The 21,300-nt window shown below is 38.5% G+C and overlaps 1 protein-coding gene across 2 annotated transcripts in view; it reads right to left on the reverse strand.

Moving 5' to 3' along the window:
* TDRD3 (tudor domain containing 3) overlaps positions 1–21,300 on the reverse strand; it is a 105,637-nt gene that overhangs the window by 83,060 nt on the left and 1,277 nt on the right. The window lies entirely within an intron of this gene.

The following is a 21,300-nucleotide window of genomic DNA, read 5'->3' on the forward strand; positions in this document are numbered from 1 at the left end:
ATAAAATAAAATAATTATAGAATTGTTAGGGTTGGAAGGGACCTTTAAAGGTCCCCTGCAAGGAGCAGGGGTATCTCCAACTAAATCAGGTTGCTCAGAGCCCCATCCAACCTGGCCTTGAATGTTTCCAAGGATGGGGCATCTACAACCTCTCTGGGCAACACATTCCAGTGTTCTCCCAACCTCATTGTAAAAATTTTTTTCCTGATATCTAATCTGAATCTACATCCTTTTATTTTAAAACCATTACCCCTTGTCCTATCACAATAGGCCCTGCAAAAGAGTTTCTCCCCATCTCTCCTGTAAGTCCCCGTTACGTATTGGAAGCCTGCTATAAGGTCCCCCTGGAGCCTCCTCTTCTCTAGGCTGAACAGACCCAACTCTCTCAGCCTGTCCTCCAGGAGAGGTGCTCCAGCCCTCTGATCAAAATCATGAGAATCGCAAGAAAACCCCTAGTTTCCTGAAGATCAAATAAAAAGTCCTTCTTAGGAGGAACTACATTTGTGCTTCCCACTCTTTCCCCTAATAGGAAGCTAGAAACAGCTACTGCACAGTCAGTCTTGTAGGAGACTTGCCCAAGAAGTTAACGAATCATTTTACCGTCTTCCATCCATGACTGAACTTGTTGGCTCACAAAAATGACATTGATTGATCTTGATGATTTCAAGGAAACCGTTACTTCAAATAATAAGATAATTTTACACTTACAGCATGAGTCGCTGCTGCAATAGATTCCAGAAGCGTGCAGAAGGGAAACAGTGTTAAATCAGAAGGACTGAATGGTGTCCCCTCTGGAAATCACCTTCTCCAAGCACACACAGCACTTGCATGGCCCAGTGTAGAAAATTTTATGACCAGAAAGTAAATGACTGCCTCAGGATTAAAGAAAGAAACCCACGACAAGCAAATCGTAGAATCACAGAATCATAGAATGGTTAGGGTTGGAAGGGACCTTCAAAGGTCATCTAGTCCAACCCCCCTGCAAGGAGAAGGGACATCCCCGACTAGATCAGGTTGCTCAGAGCCTCATCCAGCCTGGTCTTGAACATTTCCAGGGATGGGGCTTCCACCACCACTCTGGGCAACCTGTTCCAGTGTTCTACAACTCTCAGTGTAAAAAATTTTTTTTCCTTATATCCAATCTAAATCTACCCCCCTCTATTTTAAAACCATTACCCCTCATCCTATTGCAACAGGCCCTACTGAACAGCCTCTCCCCATCTTTCTTGTAGGCCCCCTTGAGGTACTGGAAGACCGCTATCAGGTCTCCCCAGAGTCTCCTCTTCTCCAGGCTGAACAGCCCCAGCTTTCTCAGCCTGTCCTCATAGGAGAGGTGCTCCAGCCCTCCAGTCATCTTCGTGGCACTCCTCTGGACCCTCTCCAACTGCTCCATGTCCTTCTTATGTTGGGCGGGTCCAGAACTGGACACAGTACTCCAGGTGGGGTCTCACCAGGGCACAGTAGAGGGGGAGAATCACCTCCCTCGACCTGCTGGCCACACTCCTCTTGATGCAGCCCAGGATGCGGTTGGCCTTCTGGGCCACAAGAGCACATTGCCGGCTCATGTTGAGCTTCTCGTCCACCAGCACTCCCAAGTCCTTCTCCTCAGGGCTGCTCTCAATCCATTCCCCGCCCAGCCTGTATTTGTGCCTGGGATTGCCATGACCCAGGTGCAGGACCTTGCACTTGGCCTGGTTGAACTTCATGGCGTTTGCACAGGCCCACCTCTCCAGCCTGTCAAGGTCCCTCTGGATGGCATCCCTCCCTTCCAGCATGTCAACGGCACCACACTGCTTGGTGTCATCGGTGAACTTGCTGAGGGTGCACTCTATCCCACTGTCCATGTCGCCAACAAAGATGTTGAACAGGGCCGGGCCCAGCACGGACCCCTGAGGGACGCCACTCGTGACCGGTCTCCACATGGACATTGAGCCGTTGACCACCACTCTCTGAGTGTGACCATCCAGCCAACTCCTTATCCACCGAGTGGTCCGTCCATCAAACCCATGTCTCTCCAGTTTAGAGAGAAGGATGTCGTGTGGGACAGTGTCAAAAGCTTTGCACAAGTCCAGGTAGATGATATCCGTTGCACATAATTTTAATACCTCTAAAAATCTACTAATGAAGTTTTTTTTCTGTTTTCAGAAAAAAAATGCTATTATTTTTTCACTGAAGAAAGACCAGCCTAAATTTCTACTTTGTCTAACTTAAATTTGCTACAAGTGGTATGCAGCCAACTAACAGTAGCAACAACACAAAATCTTACTATCTCTACCATGAGCACGACCAAAAAAAAAAAAAAAAAAAAAAAAAAAAAAAAGTATCTTCCATCTACTACTGCCTCTCACAATTTTCCCAAGTTGATTTTATAACCATATTTTCTTATGTAGGTAGAAAATTCAGGAATAGAAAAATAAAGCTGTCAATAACTTATCCAGTGGGATATACTGAAAATCTACAGGTTGCTTTCAAAACCTATGTATTACTACACAAAAATATTAAAGACACGCTAGGGTTTCAAAGAGAATACCAGTAGAGAGAAAATACAAACATTAAAGATTAAACTGAAGTTTCATAAACAGGCCTTTTACATGTATTTACACACACCACTTCAGGCACAGGCAACAGCATAATACAGTCACTCTTATTTTCAATAGCTACCATTTTCAGTCCACACTAAATACAAAATTATGCCACTCATTTTTTTTTTTTTTAAATTGTTGTTAGGACATTGTCATCAGAGAATCCAAGTGAACAATGTGAAATAATTAAACCTGCCTTCAAGGGCTTCTGTAAGGTGAGATGACATTACATTCCTTTCACAATAGGGAATTAAGTGCAGTTAGATTTCAGTTAAAAGCATAAAAAAGATCAGCATTAACTCTGAATGCCTTGCTTGAAACAACTACACTTTGTTTTGTCTCAGTAGTTAGCATTTTCATGCAAATTTAGAGGTATGAATAGTCATAAGCTCCGCACTTCTGAAAATCCCAACTCTAGCTTTCCTCATTGCTCTGCTTCTGTCTTCAGTCAAAATTCTCATCCTTTCACATCTCAGCCTTCTGTACCTGATGCAAAGCAGTCTTCTCTTATTCACGGTCCAAAATAAGATGATCATCAGCAAAGTGTTTCAGAGAGATTCAAGAACATCTATGGGGAGGCAGGTAAAGAGTACTTTGTTAAGTATGCTCAGATGAAGCAATTTGGAATCTGGCTTGCCTTTCTTCTATTCTGGCAATATGTATTTTATTAATGTCATGTTATCAGATATACATGCTACAAAAATTCCTCATGATCTTAAAGGCTCAGAAATAATTTTTGATATAACAGAGTTCTTCAATTCACACTGAACATCAGAAAACTTTTTTAATATAAAACTCAACTAAGAGATTAAATAGAAGGCATTTCACCTTCCCCTCTCTATATTCCACTGACAAGCTGTAAATGCCTACCTAAACAACTCAGCAACGGTTTCTGTCTCCCTGTACAGTCAGACTCTGCTTACCCTTTATGGCCAACTATTTATCTTGTCTTTACAGATTTAAGGATCTAGCCAGTGTCCACTTAAAAATAAAATAAAAAAATATGTTCCTCATGACACCATTTTCACATCCCTCTCCACTAACATGACTGCCCCTATCTGTTTGACATTACTGATAACTCCGTGAAATATCAAGAGTCACTGCCTGCACCTGGCAAGACTATTACACTGTTTAGTACTGGGAAGTTAATGGCTTGACAACAGAAAATTTGGCTTTCAGGAAGACTGGTCAAATAGCCATATCACTCACAGTACTGATCTCATAAAGTTGCTTCATCCATACGAATTTGATCAGAGAACTCCCTTTTTACTCACAGACTCTTTCCTGAACAAAGCATCATCTCCTTCTTCCACTGTCAGTACAAACCCTTTACTATACATCTTGCCTAACTTCACGCATGTAATCGTACACCCATAGCTCCTCTGAAGTTTGATTGATGGATAGGTATAATTCCTGATCTCCACACTAACAACTGCAATCACAAACTTCAGTGTGAAGTCTCACCTCACAATAAACTGCATAGTAACACGCACATCAAAGTATTCTTGATATGAACTAAACAGATGTACTCTGCTCATAAGTCTGAAAACTTTAATGAGTCTGAATTAACCGAACTCCAGCTTCATGTTCTAGAGGCAACATGACAATATATCATCAAAACTTACATAACATTAAGTACAAGTGTATTCACAGCTCTACCTATGTTTACCAGTGAGATGTGATAGGGTAATTTGTGAGCAAGCCATGGGGTGTAGAAGGGCACTGTACAGGGACTAAGACTTGAGGTGTTCAGCTCCAGTCAGCAGCAGCATTTACACACTACAGCTTTCCCTTGACAAAAGTCTTTAAACTGCTCATATGACTGAAAACTGCAAGCATTGGTATGAAGAAATGCAAAGGACCCAGACAAAAAAGGATGACAGAAGTGAAAAGTAAGGATGAAGAACAAAGCTATGGAAAAAAAAAGACAAAGTAAATTTGTCTCTACTTTTTTTTTTCCTGACACTTCAACTGAGACCACTCAGTTTTCTGCAGTCTGATGTTCTTTCAGCAGTATTCAGAAAAGATATCCACAAAGAATGGAGCAATATGAAATCTGCCTTTATTGCCATAAACATGCGACTAGTATGAGAGCTGAACTCCATACATATCAGAAAGTATATACTGTATATCCTGTATACAACTCAGAAAGTTGCTACTTTTTTAAAACGCTTTTTTCTCTTTCTTTCCTTCTTGTTTTTTGTTTGTTTGTTTGTTTTCTCTTCTTGCTTTACAGTCATTTGACTGCAATTAGTATGTTAGCAAATGTGGAGACATAGTAACAGGAGACTCACATTCTTGTTATCTGTTCAGTGTATTGCAGATTAATGGAAACTTAGAACTACCTGCAATTCTGTCATCCTTCATTAATACTCCCCGCCCGCGCCACCCAGCTACTTCAGGTTCTGCTTTCCTTATAAGTGTCACAGACAGTTAAAGTCCAGTCTACTTCCATCCAAAGCATTAAAAGCTAAACACCTTCATATGCACCTGCTCTTGACCTCTGCCAGGTAAGGGAGGAGATGGCAGTGAGCAAAACTAATGCATCAGGATAAACAAAGAAGTTAAATTCATAACTTCTGCTTTCTGATTCCCAGGTAGAAGAGAAAAACATGACTAACTCAGAGTTAGGACAAGTCAGGTGCCTTATCACAGAGTGGGGAAAAAGTTAAATTTGCAAAGCAACTCCTAGGACCATCATCTTCCTTATTTTGAATACAGTGCCTCAAATCAACATAAGATATACCAAAACTTCCATTTTCTATGGGGAGACTCTCCTTCAAAAATTATTCTCTTAGGCTTTGCAGGATAATTATCTGCCAATAACCGTATAAGCCCTATGAACTAGATGATAAGAGAAGAACATCCCTCTCAGCCATTTTTATTTTGGACAAATTCTGACAAATTTTTCTCAGCAGCTGTTGAAATTTTATCTACCTCAGAAGTCTTTCAGGAAACAGTCACTTCCAACCTCGAATGATCAGCTTAGTTTCTGCTTCTAAAGACATGAAGGGAATAAAAACACTTTACCACAGCTGCACATTTTCCTAGCATAGAATAACGGCAGTGGATGATTGTACAATGAATAACATTGTGCACAAAAATTAGAATTCACATCATAGCACTGCATGAACATCAGCATCTCTCCACAGTTGCAATGCTAGGTATCTGAGCCTTTGTCAATGCCTTCTGCTGAAGTTGCTCCAAATATCAAATACACACAGAGACAAAGAGTAAAAGGAAAAAAAAAAAACAAACCACACATACAAAAAACCCCAAACCACACCATCAGACTGACTCACTAAGCCTAAGGGGTAGTTTGCCTGAGATGCTGAGGCAACTCTAAAGGCAGTTTGATTATTTATGAATAGTGGAAGGCATCAAAGAAGAGAGACTATTTTACCACAGTATATATTACAGATTCACAGACAAAGCACACTCCCCCAAAGGAGACAGAATACGTGGTTCAAATCCCCGGGGCCTGAGCTGGTATGCACTTCACCTATACTGAAACACCCTAGCTGCTGAACTAAGAAGCTTAAGGAAGAGACAAGACACTTTTGCCAAATTTCTCCTCTCTCCTTTTGTATTCAACAGCTGGAAAAAGCAAACACTTCAAGATTAAATAAACCATTTCAGATGAAGTCTAGTTCCTTCATTTTTATTTTAGCGAACAAATCCAAAAGTTTTAAAAATGCAGATGAATCCAATTACCCTTAGAAAACAACGATCATATATTATGCAGTCTGTCCAGCAGCCCTGTCACACCAACGAATTCTAATCACGCAGGCCAATTTCAGCCAAATTTGACAGAGAAACAGAGGTCTCGGAGACGCGGAGTTCCCCTAAGTTTCACAGAAATCAGCTGCTGGGTAGAAGCAAGACATACAAATTAGCAGTTGCATTGTGGAAAACGGAAACAGAACTTGGCTCTCATCCATTTCAAGCAGCAGCAATCAACTGGTCAATTGAAGCACTTGCCTAGCTCCAAACCAGCCATAACACTTCCCGGTGCTTGCCAAACAGCGAGGGACATGAGAGGAAGGCAAATGTGTTCTGGGGTACAACAAACCACAAGAAGCAAATGAAGACATGATAATACACAGGCACTAGGGAGCACCAGGGGCACTTGTAGCAGGCACAACAGGAGTGAAAAGGGAAAGTTTACAATAATAAGCTTAGTTTCAGGAGTAGAGGGCATAAGCCTAAAGACAACCACACTTTCAAATTTTCCATAGCTCGCAAAAGCTTATTTTCAGCTTGTTTTTCATTTTATCAATAGAGTCAAGTAACCAAACAATGCTGACTCAGAACTGGATTACTTTGTTTAATGCAAGTTACTTAAAGTTTATTCCCTAATATTCCTACCAAGAAACAGTGAAATCAAGTGTGTGTCACAATATTTAGGAAGTACTGTTAAGCTAAAAAACACAGAGTGAAATACACATCTGCATTCTGTAGAAAAATATAATTTACAGTATATGATGAGATCAGGACTCCAGTGGATGCAGGCAGACAAGCAAGGACCAGCTGAGATAAGATATTCTCAAGAAATAACCACCTCTCAGCTGAGAAGCAGTAACCGATGACACCCTTCAAGCCAAGTCCTATCTCATGTAACTGCAAATGACTTCTCACACCATTAGGCTCACCACTCTTCTGCCCAAACTCACAAGTACATCACAGGCTGAAAGGCACCATCCAAAGGCCACACACTAGCAATTTTGAAACTTGCATGTAATTTATCATGCATTATCTTTAGCTTAATAAGCTGCTAATTTTTTTTTTTTTGCTTGTAGGTGGTTGAATAATACCATATCTGCATCACATTTTCTCAGTCATTTGGCACTTTCCTCTACAATGACAGAGACTGAATGACACATCTGCAAGGTTTCTCCCTATCCTTGTCAGATCACTTCTTTTCCTAAACTCTCCCTCCTTTCAGGATCCTCTGTCTGCCCTTCTTTATTTGACAGTAACAAAGCAGATACAGAACACCTTTCTTTTGAAGACGAACTACACAGAACAGGCTTCTTCACCACGGAAAAGACTGAAGAAAGGATTTAACATACCCATACGGTTGCAAGTTACATTAAAGTGATAAAAGGGGATTGGTTATTCACTGTCTCCAAATTAGCAACTGGGAAATTCAGCAATCTTAGGAAAATTGTGCTTCATACAGCATATAAAGTTGTTATTCATTATTATGTGGTTGCTAAAATTTTACACAAGTTCAAAAAACTACCGCACAGATCCATGCAGAAGAAAGTAATCAAAAGCCTGTTTTAGAGAAAGGAAATGTCCAGCTGAGGAAATTGCTTAAAAAAAAAAAAAAAGTAGTTAAAAGCTGGGGAAACATTCTGAACATCATCTCTCCATATTTGTCACACTCTCAGGCTTATCCACAGACATGTCATTGGACTTGATTAGAGACAGAGTACTGGGATAAAACTTTGATCAACCCAGCACAGGAAAACGCAAGATCATCCACTGTAAAGACTGAGCAAGGAAAGACGTGCATGGGGAAGAGAACAATTTAAGTTTCTTGGATCTGTAGCAAAGTTAACTTAAAACACCACTTCTGCATAAAATTAAGAGATCTTTCATCTTTCTCCAGTTCATATATTTGAGAAATCACAAGTTTAAGTGTCTGCCAGACTAAAAAAAGGCATTCTAGTAACGGTTCTTATTAGGTATTTACTTTCTATATAACACATTTTCTATAATCAAGTAGTACATTACAGTTTTTTCACTAAACATCGGCACAGCTTGTGCTAGCATAAGCATGTCAAAATTGTATTAATGTAACCACTTCACAGTTTAAAAGAGATGTACAACTTTTCATCAAGACAAAGACAACAGAATTAATTTTCATTTTTTCTTTTGGGTAGGGATGGTGCAGGGTATGACATGCTAGTAAGAAGCATCACCATTAACATTTTCTTGGCCAAAAAGAATATCACAGAGCTCAAAGATAAGTGCTGAGCCACACCCCTTGCAACCGCTGAGGTTGGGGAGTGGCTGGACAGAAAGTAGCCCTGTGGGTTCATGGCCAAGAACAATGTGAACACAAATCAGTGTGCCCGTACAGTGGTAAAGACTAACGACATACTGGGCTGCATTAGCAAGACCATAGACAGCAAATCAAGACATGCGATTATTCCTCTCCTCCCAGCAGAAAGCCATGTCTAAAATATCATGCCCAGCTTTGGGGGTCCCCATTACAAGAGAAGATCCACAAACTGAAGACAGGCTAGTAAGATGTTTCGAGGGGCTGGAGCCCACGTCATAGGATGAGAAGCTGAGAGTGCCATTTGGCTTGCCAAGTTTGTTCAGCCTGAAGAAAAGCAGACCAAAGAAGGAACTATTTTGCCTCCCTGTCCCCACTATCTGAAGGTGGTTCAGGGAGACAAAGTCAATTCTGAGAGGTTTGGAGTGAAATGATAAAGCGCAAGAGACGCAGGCTGAAACATGGCAAATCTCAACTGGACATAACAGAGAAAAATTTTCCCAAAAAGCGGCTAAGTACTGAAGCAGGCCACCTTGGAAATATTCAACGCTCAACTAGATAAGGCCTTCAGAAAGCTGATCTAACTTTGGTTAGCCCTGCTTTGAGCAAGTAGTGGGACTAGGATGGCCTCTCCAGAGGTTGTCCAAGCAAACTTTTATTTTAAGTTATATTTTAAGTATCTCAAAACAAAGGAAAATCTGGCACCTTTATAAAAATTAGTTCCCAAAAATGCTTTCTCAAAGGAACACTTTGTGCATTTTTTCCACTGAGGATACATAAATAACATATAACACTCATACATAAGTAACAAAAGGTTATATTTTCAGTAGATCAAGTATAATTTTGATCAGTTTTAATCACCTAATTTAGCTTATCAACTGCACTCATGAAGGAGACTGTCAATATTTCCCAATTCAAGCTGTAAAATCTCACTTTATTACCACACAGAAACAGCACTGAACCATAAAACTACAAAACAAAACTTGGAAACATTATTAATTGGTATTTTGTTATTAAAGTATGTCTTCCATATCAAGTGTCAAAGACTCGGACTACTACTGCTTCAAGACACTTTCTATTAATTTCGGAAATAATACAAGCTTAACATCCCCAGTGCCTGCTGACACACAAAGCAAGATGCTAAGCAAATGCCTTAAGTTTTAGTCAAAATATTTAAAACAGAATTTTATCACCAACATGAAGTCCCCAAAAACAGCTGCTGTAGTGAGTACTATTTTTATAGAATTGGTTCTAGTCCTCCAACCAAAATAACATAACTTTTGAAGACAGGCACATCCCTCCTTCCTACATATCAAATAAGCAAAATAAGAATAAAAACGAGAAGTTACAACCTGCTCAGATCAGGATGAAAGACGAGTACTCAATTACTCAAAGAAGTATATATTATAACTGAAAATGCTAAGCAGAAAATTACATTTTACAGCTGTCATCACCAAGGCTTACAACACATACATCCCTATTACTATTATTGTATATTTTTAACTCAGCATAGCAAATTTTTCTGCTATGGAGGAAGTTATTTTAAAACCTGCAGAAATGGCAGGTTTGTCTTTATTCTCCTTCATGCTAAAAAAAAAAAAAAAAAAAAAAAGACATTTCTACAGACTTTAAAAACTAGATTTATAGCATAATTACAAAAAAAAAAAAACCCACTCAAAACAAGAACTGTAAAGACAAGTATACTCATGCAATGTAAAAGAACATACACTAAAAACTAAGATGTACTTCTAATTCATTATTTGAAAAACTCAACAGCTACAGAGATTTGTATGTCTAAAACTGAAAAATATTACTGCATCTGTTAAAGAGCTTCCAAGAATTATTTCCAAGTTGCAGTTCATCAGCTGCACATGCACTGCACTTTGCTGCTACTGCTATAAACAAAGGGCAAAAAAGGAACATAAGACACCGTACCAAATGATGTTACCTTTTGTATGGTTTATTAAAATATTCTTAAACATAACGGGTAAAAATCAGGTGCTCAAGAAGTTCCTTCACTGCTAGACTTTATTTTCATGTTCCTTTGGTTCAACTAGTATTTTCAATTTAGTATTTTACCATTGTGGGGTGAGGAATCAGGGAGATTCAAATTAAGGCTTCTGTCACTCGAGATTCATCTAACCTCCTGGCCAGCCAATGCGTAACAGGAGAGCAACATATGGTCTTTATTTTCCCTCTCCGTTTGAATGATGCTCTAACTCTACTTCTCACTTCCCTCTCCTTCTTAAGTCACCCACAGAAACATTGCACCTGACTGAAAATTACTTTCTTTTTGTCAGCCAATAACTAGGAGGGAAGTGAGTTATTACTAATTGTTACTGGAAGAGAAAAGTTACACTGTTAACTTATGAATCAAACAACAATGTAACACAGTAATTATTCTGCACAGAACAAAAAAAAAAAAAAACACCATAAATCACAAACCTAAAGAAGAAACTGATTAAGAGCGGAGTTCTACAGTCACAAAGCACTAAGTTCATCTCTCTAGTGCAACAGCATGAAGAAAATAGAATCATAGTTAGAACATAACAGAAATTACTCTTCTACACTAAATTAAACTTTTTTCATTTCTTCCTGTTATTTTCACACGGCACCATGGTTAGGTTAGGAACTGAAATGTAACCTGAGAAAACAGAAGAGACAGTGAGTAATGAAGTGATTAGAAAGAAGTTTCCTCTTCCCTTCTCTTCTTCATTCCTAAACTTCAGGGAAAATTACACACTGGTAAACCCTTAGCAGCACTTTCCAAGGAAATCTTTTACCATCTCAAAAACCACACAACAGAGAATCTTTTTCCCCTAAGTGTCCAAGACCATAATGAGTATCAAACACAAATTTCTGTAGTAGGTATCTGATCAAGGTTGAAAACTTTTTGGAGTAACAAAACTCAATATCTCAAGCATTAAAAAAACACTCCAAATTCTTGTTTCCTCATTTGCTTATTCCATGAGGATTTTCTCCAGTTTATACAATCCTTCAAAAGGAAATTCTGAAATTTGTGCAAGAAATGCTTCAGAATAATCGGATTTAAGAGACTTCATCAGCCATCAAAAATAATTTTTACAAAAATTGACACATACTTGACATTAATGACAAAAAAATGGTTGGAAAACAGTATATACTATGTATTCAAGAATAATTTTAACTATCAAGCAAATCCAAAACCAGTTTATCTTAAAATATTAAGCTAAACTGATGCATCCACTTCCTTCACTTACTCTGATTTTTATGGTTACAAACAAACCAATCTGGTATTTATTCCGTACGTAAAATAGATAAAGCATTGCAAATAGCACTCAAGTGTAAAGTTGCAGTGGAACTTGGCAAGCACTTGCCATAAGGCAGAAGTCCAAGCTGTTTCTTAGTCTAGCTGAACTGTAACTCTCAAGTCTATCAGTATTTACATGTGCATTACAGAGATGTATGTTACATCTGAACTGAAAAACACAACTCTGAGTTAGTTTTTTAAAACCAAGAGTTATGACTGTGCTCATTATACATTCTGCTTTCAATGAAAAGCACCTTGATGGATCATATTTTTGACATAAGGATCCTCTCAGCATTCCTGAGCAAGACATCGCTTCAACACAAAATATGCCTCATTCAGAAATCACTACTCTTCAGTCAGAACCAGACCCTTAAAAATCACTCACCTTCTCTTCAGCTCCTTCACTGACTTTTTTCCCACTGCACTCTCCTCCAAACAACAGTAAAATGAAAACCTTAGCACTTGTGACTACTTCCAACAATAAAATAGAAAGTGTGCTAAGAAGTTGAAAAATGTCATGTTTCATTAGTGTTACCATTCGGAAAAGTAATTTAGAATTCATCATCTCTGCTTTGTATTTCAAACTGTCTTGGATATAGGGTCACAGTTTAACAAACAAACGAAAAAAAAAAGTATGTACTTAAAACCTCCTAGTAAACTTAACTGCCCCAATGCCTTTTAAAGTCTCCCCCCTCCCACTGTACAATGACCCTAGCAGTAATTATGGTTACATCAAGCAAAAGAAAGAAGTGTACATGTGCTTCCATAATAAATGGTAATTTCTACTGTTCTAACAAGCAATACTACATAACGTGATGATCTAGCTGTTGAAAGTTGTATTTTACCCTTTCAGTGTACTGACATCAACATCAGGGCTAAATAAGGGATTTCATACCTTCATAAAATGGGAAAATAATGTCATTAATGCACTCAGTAAGGGTCTAGGATGGAACACACTTTTAGCTCGTGTTTTAATGGTATATCCTGATTCACATCTGCAGAAGTATTTAAACACTGAGCTAATAACATACTGTTATTTTACAAAAATAACAGAATATAACAGAGTGAACTTCAGCAGACAAAAAAAAAGTTATCGTAAGTCTAATGATAAGCACACACACTGTTATCCAGCAGTAATAGCTGCGATGCAAAAATGTCAAACTTTTCCAGGTAACACACAGAGATGTACCCAAGATAACCTCACTAACTCCAAACTTTGATTAAGATAAGCTTTCAGCAAGCGGCACTGCTGTCATACAGCAGAGGCTAGAAACAGCCCCTGCAGTCAGGAAGTGCTAGAGAAGAGCTCTTGCATGCTTTGCTCCTTAAGATCCAATACTCCCCAATTCGCAACAGGCCACAGCAATTTGACATGCAAAAGCCACAACGAGGAGGGTTTTCTTTCTTCATCTAATGAAATTCCTTAATTCTTTTTGCTGAGATACAAGCTGTGAATACTGTTTCTCACTCACATTTCCCCAGGAAAAGGCTGGCAGCCTCCCTAAAGTGTTAAACTGAACACAAATATTCGAAGGCAGGGGCCATGCCAAACACACAGCTGAGGGTATCTTGAAGCTGTCTGAACACACATGGCTTATTCTTCTCTGCCTTCCCTTAATAGCTCTTTTTCAGACATGACACAGCACCAGAGGCTCCTAGTCCTTCCTGGAGCACTATGAAAGAAACAACAGGAAAGAAAAAGCCAGTCTTGACCATGCTCCCCAGACAGCATGCTCTGTCAAAGAAGCAATTTCAGCAGTCTAGTCTCAAACTCAGACTAAGTCTTCACCTGCGATCAGTTAATGCCATCACTCCCATTTCTAATACTTCTGCTACATTTCTCAAAGTGAAGGGTTCAAAGTGGGGCCATGTAAGAATGCCCATCATGCTTCAATTAATTGCTAGTCCTGCAAAGGTTATTTAAACCAGTAACTTTCTTTTTCCTTAAATGCGTGAAGTAGCTCTCTCAAAGTTTGTACATCAGTCCTAGAGCTGTCCAGTCCTCCTAAATTCAGAAACCTCACAACTATACATTACATTAAGTATGCAAAATGTGATTAGAAACAATCACATACCATTCATCCCCCAGAGAGCTTTCCTTCTGTTAGCTGTATTAGAATTATTGTTATTGGAATTAAATATTCTCCTTTTGCTTTAAAGAAGCAGAAAATTTACTACCCCTGAAACATGAAAAATTCATATAGCTTGGAGAATCAGTCTTAAATTTATTTTAATGATATTGTTATGACTACCACAGAAAAAGCAATAGTAAAAAAAATTAACCAGTGTATAGGATATTTAAAATACAATGTTTCTAAGCATAATTCTCTCTAAGTTAAGCTTTAGGACAGCTTCATACTTCCACATACTCCCACTAGCGTTTAAATTAAGTTGGATTTTATCCAGCAGTAACACTTATGTTTTACTTAAGTAAAATATGCACATATAAAAACCCTATAGAATATAAGTTTGTTATCAGTATGACTGACAACAGCACCTAACTCCAAAATTGCCAGCTACCCTCCCACCAACTTGCTGCTCAGAGATTCAGGTTCTGGGGAACGTCAGCATGCAGAGACTGGAGAAAAAAAAAAAAAAAAATCCTCTGTCTCAGAGAGTCTCATAACATTATTTCAGAATGCAAAATCTCTGCAAAGGGCTTTCTCCTAAGATCGGATTCGTCTATATCCAACATCTACTCTAAATGCCTCAGACTTCCACTTTCTAAAAGGTACAGGCTTTCTGACTAACAATTTAAATCTCCAGGAACAAACAATTTTGGAACACACTTACTCTTACTTTTGCTAAAATTGTAAGAGATACTGACCACCAGGAAAATACAGTCTTCCTAAAATCACTGCTGCTTTTATTAATTCACGCTTGCATTGAGGAGCTCATTTGGGTTTGTTGGAAAAGGCAAATAATAATCAAGCATGCTGGTATTCCCTCCTACCTAAGTCCTTCTCTCAAATCCCCACCAAGATCATCTTTTTTATATGCTCCACTTACAGTATACTTAGAAGTAAAATTTGTGGCAAGAAAGAGGTAAATCGCCCAAAACGGTCAACCACAATCTTGCAACAAGCTCCACCCATCCATCCTGTTTAGGTGATGATATCAATTACTTCATCAACACACAAATGTATAGAAAATATTGTGAAACTTAGCAGACATTGCCATCTCTGAAAACATGCACTGTTCAACACAAGGTCAAAGACCATGGGGACAAAAAGATGCAGAAAGAAGGAAACTAATGCAGCACTGAGTCAAACACATTAAGTGACACTTGTCCTAATAAAGTATTTGTGTTTCAAAAAGACAGCAAAGCCTATGAATTATAAAGCTAAGGAAATAACTTCTGAAACAAGACTGAATAGATTTGAAATCTCCAAGGACTCCAAAAAGGAGACTAGCTACGGAAAGCCTACACGCTCCTACAGAACTCATTGATTGGAGAGAATCAACCTGAGACACGCTATCTCAACAAAAGTAAAGGCCGCTGAAAAGGTGGGTGTTAAAAAAAGGTCTGTAACAATTTAAAAGACTTCCAGCTTTAGATGCGTTGCAGGCAGACTAAGCTTTTTTTCTTTCCTTTTCTTTTCTTTTTCTCCTTTTTTCCTTTGTTGAGGAAAGGGTTCACAGTAGCAACATCTTCACTCTAAGTTGCAACAATTCTACAAATCAAGGACATCTTATACTAGCACTTCAGCTTCCTAGCAGATTATTCAGAGAAACCAGCAGGTGAAGTCTGTGTCCCAAAGATGATGCATAAATCGATTTGAGATCTGGCATAAGACAAGATAAGGAGAGTTTCTCCCAGTAACTAACAAAAACCTGGAGGCTGAGCTGCAGTAAGGCAGTGGAAATCATAGCTGAGACTGAGTGCATAGGGAACTGTCACACACTTGCTTTGTCTTTTCTCTCTGTCCTGTTTCCAAAAGTCCTGTTCATTTCTCTCTAAATTTCCACTCTCTCTTCCCCCATCTCCAATCATGAGGAGAAAATCCTTTCCGTAGGAGAATTACAGTGGAAGACACTTACCTAACAATGTAAAAATAACAACATAAGCAGTGCTTTTACTAAGGCTGTCTATCTAACACAGTTCCCTTTTTTCAAGGGGAGCCAGAAGCAGATGATTCAGGTAAAGAACAGCAAATATCTAGAAGTGTCTGGAATAATTCCTAACTTTCAGACATTTTAGAGCTGGTAGTCCAATTCCACTGTAAAGTTCAGCATTCAGTGCATCTATCCCTACCTGACTTTGGCTAATTACAATTTTAACCCACTTACATTTTTCTCCTCCACCGTATCATGTGGCAATTGAGTTCCACAATTTAATTACATATTGCTTGAAAAGCTACTTCAGTTTTCATCAGGTAGCAGGTTCAATTCACTGGTGGCCTAATTTTTGGCTTAAGAAAAATACCTATTCTGGCTTTCTATTCATCTTTTCTGTATGATCTACAGACTTCACAGACCTCTATCTTTTTCTATCACCTCTCCCCTTATTGCTCTGTTTTCCAGATTAAAGATCTTCATCTTCCCAGCACAGAGGATCTTTCACACCTCTCTTTTGTTGTGTTGAGGGGATTACATTAATGCACACTGTTAATGATTTGGACACACCATTGATATACATAATGACGTAACCATTCTTTTATTCTTCGTAAACAATTCCCAACAGCTATCTAACCACTGCCCTTCTCCAAATAAGTAACATTAGCAAATTTAGAGCTCATCACTGTGTAGATAGGTTTGCATTATTTTCCCTGCATAAGCATCATTCACCATTCATCAAAACTGAACTATATATTTTTTTTTGCAAAAGCACTGGGCAACGGTATCATAAGATTTTCCTGCCACTATACAGTCAGTTTAGTTTTTACCAATCCCCATATATCAACAAACTGCTATGTCACAATACTATCATTCTTCAAGACTATTTTTTAATACAATAAACTCCTAGATCCCAGCAGAAATCTACTGGTAACATTTTTTCCACCTTGAAGGAATCATTTCTCTAGTTTCTCATCTTTTGATCAACTGTACACAGGATAACCTTTTATCCTTGGTAAACAAGCTTTGGTTGAGGTCCTTCATAAAATATTTTACCCATTTTCATATCAGTCTGCCACTACCTTTGTCAAGTGCTCTCTAATTCTAATGTTGCAGCATTCAGTGAGCAAAAATCTTGCAGGATTTGGTGAGGTTCTACTTCCATCTTATGTACTGCCTGCAGATTACATAAACCTCACCAACTTCTCCCCCTTCAGTTTTCTCTTCTGCAAACTGAGGGTTTTCCAACATGCTAGTCCCCTACCTCCTTCCATCTCCTTATTTTAGCTACCCTTCTTTGCATCTTTTTAACTACTAATTAAATATCAGTTTCTTGGAAAAGTTGGGACAATTCCATGTGATACCAGTCATTTGTCACCACCCAGCATCTACTTTAAAAAAAAAAAAAAAAAAAAAAAAATAAAAGTGTATTTGTTTCTTAGGCTTGTTTCCCTTAACAGAAGGTACAATGCTGGACCTTTTCTGCTCCTCCAGAGTGAAAACGGCATAAAGAACGTAGTTTCTAACTAACGACTATTCATGATGCAGGAAGTATGCAAACCGATCACACCAACTACTAAGGGATACACCTGAACAAACAAACAAAAAGAATGTAATGATGCAGCATTTTGTTTCGTGGTGGCACTTTGAGATTTCGTGGTACGAACAAAACTTCATGTACAGCACAAAAGAAGCATCAAGAACCTTAAAACAGATACATCTCTCCTGTGAATCACTGCATTACCCCAGTGTCTAAGGAACATCTTGTATCCACCCTGGCTCATCTTGCAGGATCTAGGAACTGACTACTTTGCCAAATTCCCGCTGCACTCCTAGAAAGAGGTGTTAGTTTCACCCCTGTGAGCACCTCCCTGTGTTTCCAGGCATGCACCTGCTTTTGCTTTAGAGCTTGGTTCACATGACATGATTAGTCCTACAAGGAACAAGTTTGAATCTTAAACCTAAAGTTACTCAGCATGCAGCACATTACTTGCTGAAATAGCTAAAATTCAGCTTAAAATACTTTGGTATACACTAACTATATAGTTTTCCCTTACAAAGTATACAAAGACAAAATTACACTGATATAAGGGTTTCCTCATTAATTACTAAGGACTATTCTTTTATTTCCAAACAACCAGTACAATTCCAACTCCTCTTCATCTCTGGGAATAACTTTTCATAATCGGACCACTGTTTACATAATCTTCAAATTATGTGACGTGTTACAAGACAATATATTTTTGCCATAGACTTACTAATTTTTATGGCATCACACACTGCAATTAAAAAAAAAATCACTACTACTTAACTAGGAACTCACATGTACATTTAGTTGTACTAAAAAAATTCTTTAGTTATCCAGTTTGCATGTCTTGCTTTCCCACCTTCAGAGACCAATCAGCCACCAGACTCAAGATCTGTGGGACCACAGGCTAAATCTGCTGTAGGACGTGGCATATTTTTTATTTTTGATAATGTATAGGTATTTCCATGTAATAAATTCCCAAGTTCCACAAAGATCTAGGACACTGAAGAGGTCCCGGCTTGTCATATTCTCAGGTGAAACGCCACCTTGGAGACTTCCAGAAAAACAAACAAAAAATTCTGTCACAAGCCAGTGAGAAGTGTTCTGTGATTCATTATTTACATAAGGAGAAATTATTCTTCAGTCCTTCTGGACTTCACTTGCAGCAAGAAAACTGTATTCAGTAACCCAAATTCCATTAAGGTCTGTATTTTAATGGCAGCACCAGAAAGTGGGTTCCAAAATTCATGAATGTAACTATAACAATACAATAGCCTTCCTCCTCCTAAGTGTCTGGTAATTAAATAAAAAGTCAGCACAGAACTTCTGTTCCAAGACAGAATATCTTTTTCACTGCAGCATAATACAAACACAGCTTATCTCTAAAGTCAGAGACAACATCTCATTCCAAGGCACAGTGCACTGTGCAACGAAAAAAAAACTAGCCTCCAAAAATGCAAAGACAGCTGCAAGGACAACGCTTCAAAAAAACTACAATTCTGCAGGGAAAAGGAGTCTTTTACCTACTTTCATGAAATATCACCACCAAAAATAAATAAATAAAAAATTCTCAGCATTAGCTTCCACTGTTCCATTTACTAGGCAGGGCAACTTCATCTTTCAAAAGCTGATAAAAACGTAATTGAAACACCGAAATAAGCTTAAAATGCAAACATTACAAACTTCCAGGCAATTTTACAATGGATTACTCTCTTACAAAACCTAGTTGGAAAAAATGATATATATTACTGCTGTACTTTATTAACTACATCTTTACTGCTTTACTTGAGAAATTACTTTACTTTGTATTCAGAATAATTAAAAATATGCAGAAATTTCCATAAATGAGTGTCTATATTAACTCTTCTCACCTTTAAAGATTTAAGAAAGTTCTAGTAAAATCTAATCAGTACAGGCAGTAATCTACAAGCTAGTAGATTTGCAACTATGGAAGAACAATGGTTTCTTACTTAGTTTGAAACACCAAGCGGTGCTTCTGCAGTTTAAGTGGGAACAGATTTTAATGCATAAACTCAGCTTCATTTTTGTACTAGAAAACATCTCATCCTGACATGAGGTGACAGCAACAGTGGCAACCAATTTGGTACAGAACATGATTTAACCACCAGTGTAGTCAAGAGTAGTCAGAAATACACTACATTAAATACCACTGAAGGCTTACTCATACATGTGTTAAATAACTTTAAGATCTACTAATAATATGAGAAAAATTATAAGAGTAACAGCAAAACAGTAAAACGCACAGATGTCTAGCTTATTATTTTTTAAAAACTGTGTGAACACTTAGCTAAACAAGAAGATTCCTCCAAAGCACATGCATCCATTTCCCGCTCCTTCATAGTACCTTTCCCAATGCAACCAGGTCAAGGCATAATTCCAGTAGACCTGATGATCAGCCCACTATGTGCCCAATCATCTTTCAGCTTGTGTCTTTGGCTCACACCCTGCAGTACTGCAAGAATAACAAGTATTTATAGCCATTCAACAGTATATGCCCCCAAGGAGAGAGGCAAGCATTGCGGAATAACAGATCGTTTCAGAGGCCCCTCATGTTTGTACTGCCAAAGTCTGAAAGCCATTTACCAATGGCACTCATTCAACTGGCAAAGCAGTACAAAAACTAAGAATCGAAAACTGTGTGATAAAAATTTGAATATGCAATACAAAGCAGGAAAAGAAAACTATGAAAATAAAAATTACTTCCACGGAAAGCTTTTCAGAGAGGAATAAGTATGGAAGAGGACGGAGATGAGTTTCAAGTCACAGTCAAAAATTCTTCTTAAAAAAGCTAATGTTATGAAAATTAGCACAAATAGTTATAATTGGTTCAATTCAGAGATAGTCAGGAATCACCATATTGTGCACTCTAGAACTACTTAAAACAGTATTTTTTAAACATATGATACACCTTTTCAAGAAGCAGACCTAAAGACACAGATTTTCCCAATTTGGTTAGCGCTATCACAAAGTAACACTGTAAAAGCCGGGTAAATGCAGTAAAAGCTAGGTTACCAAACACAGTATAACAAGCTGGTCAAAAGAGGTGATTATCCCGCTGCATTTAGCACAGGTGCGGCCTCACCTCGCACACTGTGCGCACAATTTAAGAAGGACATTAAGGTCTTTGAATGCATCCAGAGGAGAGCAACAAAGCTGGAAGGAATGTCCTACGAGGAGCAGCTAAGCAGTTTGGGCTTGTCTGGTTTGGAGAAAAGGAGGCTGAAGGGCGACCTCATTGCTCTCTACAGCTTCCTGAGGAAGGGAAGCGGAGGGGGAGGTGCTGAGCTCTTCTCCCTGGGATCCAGTGACAGGACACGTCGGAACGGTTCAAAGTTGCACAAGGGGAAGTTTAGACTGGACATTAGGAAGCATATTTTTACTGAGAGGGTGGTCAGACACTGGAACAGGCTTCCTAGAGAGGTGACTGATGCCCCAAGCCTGTCAGTGTTTAAGGGACATTTGGGCAATGCCCTTAATAGCGTGCTTTAATTTTTGGTCAGCCTTGAACTGGTCAGGCAGTTGGACTAGATGACCATTACAGGTCCCTTTCAACTGAATTATTCTATTCTAAATCATATGACATCTGTTTTAAAACTTTTACAACTTAGCCATAAATGAAATCACAGCCCAGGAGAACCACTAAGTTAAACAGCTGAACAAAAATATCCCCAAAATGTCACTGGAAATAATGATGCTTCGCATAATTAGAGCCATTTTCTCAATTACAATCAAAGTAAGTTGTTTTGCGTTTTGGTAGTTAGCATTGAGCTTTTGTTTTGGTGAAAGACTTGTAAGTAGTTAAGGAAAAAAAGAC

Source organism: Chlamydotis macqueenii, chromosome 1, assembly GCF_036417535.1.
Source record: "Chlamydotis macqueenii isolate bChlMac1 chromosome 1, bChlMac1.mat, whole genome shotgun sequence".
NCBI lineage: Eukaryota > Metazoa > Chordata > Aves > Otidiformes > Otididae > Chlamydotis > Chlamydotis macqueenii.